This window comes from Mastomys coucha, unplaced genomic scaffold (genome assembly GCF_008632895.1).
Source record: "Mastomys coucha isolate ucsf_1 unplaced genomic scaffold, UCSF_Mcou_1 pScaffold22, whole genome shotgun sequence".
NCBI lineage: Eukaryota > Metazoa > Chordata > Mammalia > Rodentia > Muridae > Mastomys > Mastomys coucha.
The window spans coordinates 209805357-209814732 of NW_022196905.1; the positions used below are offsets into that span (position 1 = coordinate 209805357).

The 9376-nt window shown below is 49.5% G+C and overlaps 1 pseudogene; it reads left to right on the top strand.

The window, feature by feature from the left end:
* Positions 1-6077: 6077 nt before the first annotated feature.
* Positions 6078-8796, top strand: LOC116067824 (annotated as a pseudogene).
* The last annotated feature ends 580 nt before the right edge of the window (positions 8797-9376 follow it).

Here is a 9376-nt window from a genome sequence, read left to right on the forward strand (position 1 = left end):
CTAGCATTTTTTGTTTACTGTAAACAAGTATTTGGGGTGTGGCTCAGACCCAGCAGTTATCTGTAATCCAAGAGCTACATAAAGTTAACCCTAGGTCAGGGGCAGAGCAAGCAAGCAGCTGACATTAGGGCACGGACATTGGTAAGCAGAAAGGAGGGCCTTTGAGTTGAAGGGGATTTAAGACAGCATGGAGAAGGAGAAAGCTTTTTCCTTCTAGGACTTGGATAGAGTGGTAAGGTCAGCTGGGTGCTTTCTCTGCCTCTATGTAACAAGGCTAGAAGCTTCCAGAACCCGGAGCTGGTTAGCAGACAAAGGCAGTAAAGCTTCAAGAGAGGAAAAGTGACATTTCCAAAGCCATTGCGAGGCTCCTAAGGACAGGCCTGCTGAATCCACAAATGGCTCTGGACACTGGGTGGTGCTCACATCCCCAGGTTACAGGAGTCTGAGCTGGAGCCATGGACTGAACAATTGGAGGTGACAGGAACACAGAGGGCACCATGAATGCAGGTGGGGCAGCCAAGCTCTTGGATTACAGACATGTGCCGGGGCTGAGCCACACCCCAGATATACCGGCTGCACCTGGTTATCTAGGAGAGTGCTGGTCTTGGTGCCACTGAGGCTGAGGGGTTTTGTCATTTGTCCTACTCAGGCTGGCGCCCGTGGCTCCTGGAGTCCTCTTGGAGTGGCCAGGGAGGTGGAAAAACCCCGAGTCTGCTGGGGGAAGGCAGAGCTTCTGAGGTAAAATGCAGAGGCAGGCTGCAGAAGCAAGCCTCACCACGATTGCAGTGGGAGAGAGCCTGGGCCGTGGGAGAGAGCCTGGGGGAAGGAGAACTTCTGTAGGAGAGTGCAGAAGCAAGCTGTCTGTGCCCTTCATTCCCCACTTCTTATTGGTAAGTTCAGAGGCCAATCATGGACTCTATAGATACAGGTCATCTGTGCTGGCAGGTTGATATTGGGATCTCATCACCATTAGTTGGAGGGTCCCCAATCTCTGCTTCATATACTGTAAAAGCTTATTAATTATGCATGGCCCAAATCTGAGTAACAGTCAGAAAATAAGCAGGGGCCCCGTGATGGTGGAAATGAGGGTAGTTCGCCACGGAGAAGTATTGAATAGTGAATGGTACCAACTTTTGGAGTCAGGATCCCTTTGGCTATTCCTTTCTGTTCGTCTATGTACAAGTGACATGGTTTTGTGATGTCTGGTAGCCCCAGAGCATGAGCTGACAGTAAGGCCTGCTTTATTTCATCCAAGGCCTTCTGACGATCTCGAGTCCAAGCAAAGTCTTTGGCCTCTCTGGTGGCCTCATATAAAGGGTTGGCTATTTCAGTGAAACCTGGAATCCATAATCTGCAGAAGCCTGCGGATCCTAAGAACTCTCTTTCCCGTCTTAGGCTCTGGGGCATGGGTATGCCGAGGACAGTCTCTTTTCTTGCTGTGGAAAGCCATTGCTGGCCCTCTTTCAGAACAAGATAGGTGACCTCAGTCTTGCAGAACTGTGCCTTCTTGGCAGACGCTCGATATCCCAGGGCTCCTCGAGCCTGTAGGAGATTCTGGGTCCCCTTCTGGCATTCTTCTTTGGTTTCTACTGCAACTAAAAGATCATCTATGTACTGAACAAGAGTTATATCTGGATTATTAACTCTGTTCTCACCCAGGTCCTCATGCAGAATTTCATCAAAAATAGCGGGGGAGTCCTTGTAACCTTGAGGCAGGCAGGTCCGGGTGAGTTGTCCATTAATGCCTCTTTCGGGATCATTCCACTCAAAGGCAAAGTATTTCTGGCTTTTGAGAGCCAAAGGTAAGCTGAAGAAAGTATCCTTTAGATCCAGAACAGAATACTATTTCCGATCTGGAGGTAGAGAGCTCAACAGGGTATAAGGGTTAGGAACTGTCAGGTATGTGTCCATCACCCTGTAGTTAGTTTCCCATAGATTTTGGACAGGACAGTAGTCATTGGACTTTGTTTTTTTCACAGGCAATAATGGGATGTTCCAGGATGACTGGCATGGCCTAAGGACTCCTACAGCCAACAATTTCTGGATATGGGAAGTGATCCCCTCCCGTACTTCTTGGGGCACAGGATATTAGGGGACATGTACTGGATCTGCTCCTGGTTTGAGCTCTACGAATACAGGAGGTCGATGTTTTACCAGCCCTATACCTTCAGTCTCTGCCCATGCCTGGGAACATTTTGCCAGCCAGGCATCCAGGTCTTGATCGGGGCTGGCCAATGATTCATATAGTCTATACTCAGTCTCAGAGGCCAGGTTAAGTGTCAGCACCTGGGTTGGATTTCTGTTCCAGTCTGTCAGCTGCACTTTTCCAGGGTCAAAATGAATCTGGGCCCTCATTTTGGCTAGTAAATCTCTCTCCAATAGGGGTATGGGCATTCAGAGAGCACTATAAAGGAGTGGGACCCAGGATTTCTTATTAGACAATGGCCCTTCAGCCTTTATGAGCACTGAATGTTGGGCTCCAGTGTCCACCAGGAAGTCCAGAGGCTCCCCCACCCCTGAGGTTCACCCTGGGCTTGGGTCCGAGCCTCAACTCCTTCAGTCTTCTTCCTTGATAACCATGACTTTGCTTTTAAGCTTTTCCTTTGGGCACTCTCTGGCCCAGTATCGTCCTTCTTTACAATAGGCACACTGATTCTTACCCAAGGCTGGTCGACCGCCTTCTCTGGACTCTGATGGGTGGCTTTCTTTTGGTTCCCTCCCCTCTGCAATGTTCCAGAGCTGGCATCTCCTCTCTTTCTGATCCGAATTACCATTGGCTAGCAGGATTTTTGCTAGATCTCTGCTTAACATCTTCCCTGGTTTGTTTGTTTGTTTTGATTTTTCAAGACAGGGTTTCTCTGTGTAGCCCTGGCTGTCCTGGAACTCACTCTGTAGACCAGGCTGGCCTTCAACTCAGAAATTCATCTGCCTCTGCCTCCCAAGTGCTGGGATTAAAGGCTTATGTCCCCACTGCCCGGCATCTTCCCTGTTTTAATCTCCTTTTCATCCTTAGTTTCCCTGTTACACTACACTTTCTCTGCCACTCCCACTAAGTCTCTCAATGACTTTCCCCCTAATCTTTCTAGTTTTTGTAGCTTCCTTCTAATATCCTGGGCTGACTGGTTTATGAATGCCAGTGCCATTGTGTTAGAGTTTGCCGTATCCTCAGAGTCTAAGTGTGTATAACAGCAGAAAGCATCCATAATCCTCTGGAAAATCTCTGCAGCTTTCTCATTATCTCTCTGCCTGACATCATAAACTTTAGCCAAGTTTGTGGGTTGCTTAGCAGCTGCCCTAGACCCACCATTAGAGACTGGCGATAGACTCAGAGACATTCCTTACCTGTCCCCGTGTTATAATCCCAAGCTGCTCTCCTGAGGGGGAACCTTTTGTCAATATCGGCTGGATTCTGGGTTGGAGAGCTGTTGGCACCCCGAATGTTCTTCTGGGCCTCCAGGATGGTGTATTCCCTCTCCTCTGTAAAGAGAATCTGCAACAATTGCTGGCAAGCATCCCGAGTGGGCTGATGGATAAAAAGAAAGATGTCTAATAGACCAAGAGCTCTTTAAGGTTGTCAGAGAACTTGGCAAGAGCTCTTTAAGGTCAGCGGAAGGTTGTCAGAGAACTTGGCATGTTCTCTTCTTCAATTGTAGAGATCAACTGTAGTGAAGGGACAATAACGGGGTGGTTTGTTCCTCTGCTTCTCAATGGGTCCTGTCGGTCTCATGGATAAGATAGTGGAATCTGCCCCTGGTGCTGTGACTTGGGGTGGTGCCACAGCACGCCTGCTTCTGGTCCCCTGGGCCCAGATTCTCTCTATCCAGTGTGGACAGTATTGGAACCTGGGGCACTCTCCCTGATGAATACATAGGTGGGAGTAAAGCCGGTGCAGGGACCACTGGCTCTGTTGGAGGGATTCCTTGGGGTAGGTACACCTGTGTGGGCTCTGCGGGCATGAGCAGAGATAGGGGTGGTGGAGGCACCTGTCCCCCTCTGGACAGCCAAGGCATAGGATGGAGTCGCTTGTGCCGGGTAACCCGACACAGGCAGGAACTCTAATGGTGGATCCATCTGTGGAGGATCTGCCAGCCAAGGCGCTTGCCCTGGCCCTGCCTGTGGGAGTGCAGGCAGATGCCCAGGTGAGGGACCGGCCAAGGCAGGGGCTGCTGTCTCGGTCAGAGCTGATGTCTGAGTGTAAGACTGTGGGAATATGACCTCTTCTGGCATACTGTCCTGTAGAATAGGATAGAGAAGTTTTGAAGGCTTGGGATCTTTTTGTTTTTGTTCTTTTGCCATCAGAGTGGTGTAGTTTCTGTGGGCAAAGTAGCATTAGTCAAGGGTAATACAAAGGATTCACCCAAGGTGGTGGGTTGACAACCAAATCTTTCCAGACTACAATGTAAGGGACTTGGTCTGGATGTCCCCTTGCCTTCTGGAACACTTTGTTTTCCACCGCTAGCACCATGGGAAGATGAAAAGTTCCCTCTACTGGCCATCCCACTCCAAAAGTGGGCCATTCTGAGCTGCAATATGCCTGCATTTTCTTCTTGGTCAAATCCTCTGAGAGATTGTGAGCTCTGGTATTTACTTCCCTAAAGTGAGCCAAGATGATGTTAAGAGGGTGGGAGGGAGGAGAATGAGAGTTAGTCTGCACCGTCCAGTATAACACAAGGCTAAACAACACTAGAAACTGACAAAATGAGATAGCCACATCATGACTGGGAACAAAAATAAATCCAAAGACTAGGACTCAGAGTCTCTTGCCTTGGAAAGTGGAGGTGAGGCAGATATGAAAGTAGACACTGCTGAGGTCATTGCTCAAGCACTTCCAACTGATATTCGGGAACCTCATCCACCTTGAGCCCCAGGTCAGTAACATCTCCCTGCCTGGTACGACTATAACCCTGACTCGCATCCACTATGGTTACTTCTGGCTGAATGTGTTTATGTACATATATATACATATGTATATATATATATATGTACACACACATATATCTATATCTATCTATCTATCTATATATCTATATATATATATATCTATATATGTATATACACTGCTGCCTCAAGGCTTTCCCCAATGCTGAGATATGGCAAGAAAGAACAGACGTGAACAGTGAACAATGAACAGTACAGAAACACTGACACTCACCCCACTCGTTCACCTTAGACTCTTTGAACTTCAGATTCCAAAGTTCCACTGGGGAATCCCGAACAAATCCCTAAATGTTAAACCCTGATTCCTTAAGAAACCCAGGAGAGCTCAAGAATTTCAGAGTCTGCTGCAATTTGCATAAGAGTCCTTTATTTTGAGTCTTGACTCAGATTGCAAACCTTCCCACACCATAGGTCTGGAGTATAACCCTCAGCTCGGATGTCTTAGCACTTATATACAGAGCAGTTAGAAATTCCTTGAATGCTTGGGGTGAAGGGGAGGGGAGATGGGTGAGGTAACTCATAACTCAGACAGGATTCCATTTGGTAGGGCAGAATCTCAAGGCTGGGAGGGGGGGTTAAAGAGTGTCTTTTGTGGGGCTATCAGGATCTAGTTTTATGGCTGGCCATAACTGTCTGTGACCTCTGATTACCTCTTTTCTATGATTTAAGCGTGGGGACCCTAATCTCCTTTCTTCAAGGACAGGCACCAGCTGCACCTGGTTATCTGACAGAGTGCTGGCCTTGGTGCTGAGGAGTTTCTGTCATTTGTCTTACTCAGGCTGGCACCCGTGGCTCCTGGAGTCCTTTTGGAGCAGACACGGAGGTGGAAAGAACCCTCAAGTTTGCTGCAAGGTAGGAGAGGGGTAGGGGTGGGGAAAAGCAGAGCTTCTGAGGGAAAGTGCAGAAGCAAGCCTCACCACGCTTGCCGTGGGAGAGAGCCTAGGGGGAAGGGTGACTTCTGCAAGAGAGTGCAGAAGCAAGCTGCCTGTGCATCTTAATAGGACTTGGCCTCCCACTCTGACTCAGGCATTAGGCAAGGTGAGGAGCAGGCACAGGCTTCTGGGCCCTGCAGGGTTGCAAGGGATCATGGTCCCCAGGGTCATCCCCCACGATACTCCAGACCCCTGGGCAGCTGAAGCATGCAGGAGCAGGAGCAGGAGCAGGAGCAGGAGCAGGAGCAGGAGCAGGAGCAGGAGCAGGAGCAGGAGCAGGAGCAGGAGCAGGAGCAGGAGCAGGAGCAGGAGCTGGGGGACAGTATCCACCTGTAGCAGGCCAAGTGTTGCTCTAAGATCCAAACCTGAGACAGGTGGGCCAAGCCCATCGACCTGCTGCCAAAGTACATCAGTAAAGAGAACAGTGACCTGACAGTGAGATTGCTTGAATCCTACACTTTAGGGAGTGGTTCTGATGCTTTGATCAGGAATCTGCATGTGAGTGCTGAAGGTCCTGTTCCCCAATTGGTTCTTGATCGATCAATAAAGATGCTAGCAGCCAATTGCCGTGGACCGGGTTCATTGCGGGGACCTCAATTTCCACGGGATGAGAATTCTGGTCAGGTGGGCAATAAGTCGGCGGATGACAAACAGACTCGAGACACAAGGATGTGTTGAATCTGAATGTATTTGTGTAAGGTGAGAATCAGGCTTAAATACTATACAGCAAACAGGGCAGATGTCAAGAGTCACGTAAGCAGGTGGGGGTTACAGCTGGGGATGCAAGACTGAAGTCACATAGGCAAGTGACCCTTACACCAAGGTCAGCAGGGTCTGGTAGCTAGGTGTGAAGCAGGAGGAAGAGGAGTGGAGCCCTCCCTGTTGAGGTATTTTGATATTCCTAGGCTAATTCTCTGGTTCTACTGGAAGCAATGAGCAGGAGATTTCAATCTAGCGTTTCCTGTTAATTCTCTGGTTCTAGCCCGGGGCAGGCAGTGGGGAGTTCCGACCTGACCTAACACTTCTAGCTAATGTTGTTGAGTGGAAGTCCTTCGATTAGTGTCGGCCAGGAGACAATGTCCAATCTTAACCATTTATGAGTCATTTCTTGGGGTACCTTTATGCCTAATTATGAGGCCATGTTGATGATTGGAAAGACTAATCTGGAACATGTCTGAGTTAGGGGATACCAGCAACTAGTCTGAAATCCAGGAGGCACAGAACCCCTTTTGGGGTCTTATTGCCTCTTATTCTTTATCAGGGTTTTATCCCTGATATTTTGGATGTGACTGGAGTAGACGAGTGTGCATAGCAGCCAATGATCTGGGTGGAATAGGTGGGACTTCCAGCCCATCCCTCCTCCCCAGGAAGGTTAGCAGACTCAGAGAGGAAGATGTTTTGGAGAGAGAAAGCCACCAGCCATGTGACATCTCGGGCAGAGTGGCCATCAGTCACTCCCCTGACTAGGCCTCTGGTAGCAGGCAGGAGATTAGAAACACAACTAAGCTGTGAGCAGATTTAAGGTGTTGAGCTGGGAGAGAAAAGAAGGGCGTAATAGCCAAGGAAGGCTTAGAGGGGCCTGGCCATTGAGGTAAAATATAAAAAATAAGCTAACGTGTGTGTGTGTGTGTGTGTGTGTGTGTGTGTGTGTGTTTCATCTGCAGATTGGAGGGAACCTGGGTGGGGCTGGTAGCACATGGTCCACCTGAAATTTATAGCAGGGTAGTAGGAATTACTCGATACACTACACCTTCCTCAATGGCCTCACAGTGGTGGACATGGAGGACCTGCTAGAGGACATCCAGGTACAGAGAGAGCTAGGGCAGGGCAAGAATGTGGACTTCTGGCAGGACAGGACCACCATTTCTGAGAAAGAGATTGTCATCCATCCCCCAACCCACAATCTGGCGGCCTCTGGCAAAGGCCAGGCAACGCCATGAGGGGGTCAACGCCTCTTTCGGCTCTGATGTGCAGTCAGTGTTCAAGGCAGCTTCAGATCATCTTCTAGAGCACTGAGGGCAAGATCTGTGCTGGCAACCCCAACTTTGACACGGGTTCCTGGGAGAGCCCGCTTCAAGCAATTGCCTGCTCACACGGCCAGGGCCAGAATGGTTTTTTTTTTTTTTTGTTTTTTGTTTTTGGCAGAAACTGTTCAAACCAAAGCCAGAACAGGGCGTGCTGTTCTCAATCCTCAAGTGTGAACTTGAGGAGTTGCTCCCCCACCCCCACAGCCCTGGGCCTTTAGTGGACCCTGTGGAACCTAAGGAGGCTCCAGCACCGGGGAGGCAGCTGGAGGAGCAGTGCTCATGGAGGAGGATCTGATCCAGCAGAGCCTGGCCGACTCCAACGCAGGGCGATATAACCCATGGCTGCTCACAAGAGCTACCCGCTGGATGCGCACCTGCTAGAACCTCAAGAGAGCCTTCAGCGCCTGCAAAGGTTGCACCAGCAGCTCCAGGCCCCAGGCAACACCAGCGAGAGTGCCGAGGGCAGGACTGAGGCACAGTTCAGCAGGGAGGTGCTGCTGGGCAGCCGTGGGCGAAAGCTAGGTTTCTTTAACAGCCTGCACACTGGCTTCAAGTGGAACAAGTACAACCAGATGCCTTATCTCTTGAACAATCCACCGCCCAAGATAGTGTAGGGGTAAACATTCAATAGCTACTTCGACCTCATCCACAGGCAAGCCACGCCCAAGTACTTCCTGAAACCTCCCCCTCGACCCCCTCCTCCCCCAACCCCCAAGAGCAGGACACCTCCATACTGGGCCAACACGCTGGCCCACCCTACTGGGACCACCAGAGGAAAGAGGAAGATAGCGTGGTGTAAGGGATTGCAAGAAGTTTCCACGAAGGTCTGCCAGTTAGGGCAAGAGTGGCCCAGACGGAGCATGGCAAGTCATATCTTGGCATTATTGGCAGAGAAGTAGACAAAATAGCTCAGAGGGTTGATATCTGCCCAGCTCTTGTGCTGTCTAAGGCTTATTATAAATATAAAGGTTTTGTGGCTTGTATCTGGAGATTGAATGATCTAAGGATGGTCAGAAACCCCCAACTGATATTAATTTTAACTATGACACTCGCAGGTAGGAGGGCCAAGGGGACGTTGGTACCACCTCTGGGTTCCGGGTCACCAGCACTGTGCCAGCATGGCTCTTCCTGATCCCTGCCAGACTAGTGTAGAGAGAATATGTTGTGTATTGGATGGGTGCATCACCTGTCAATTAATAACCATATGGCCTATAGGGAAGGGTAGAATAGAAAGTGGGACATCTGGGAGGAGAAAGGAAGAATTCTAGGATAGAGCAAGATTTGGGGAGGTTCGCCTATAAGATATGAGGCACACAGTACCTGAGCACAGGTAACCAGCCCCGTGGTAGAATGTAGATTAGAATAAATGGGTTGTCTTTAGTTGTGATTTAGTCAGAAAAGAACCTAGAGGTACAGCTAAGGTATCTATAGATACAGTTTGAGTCTGAGTCTTATTTCTGGGAACATGGGGCTGGGAGG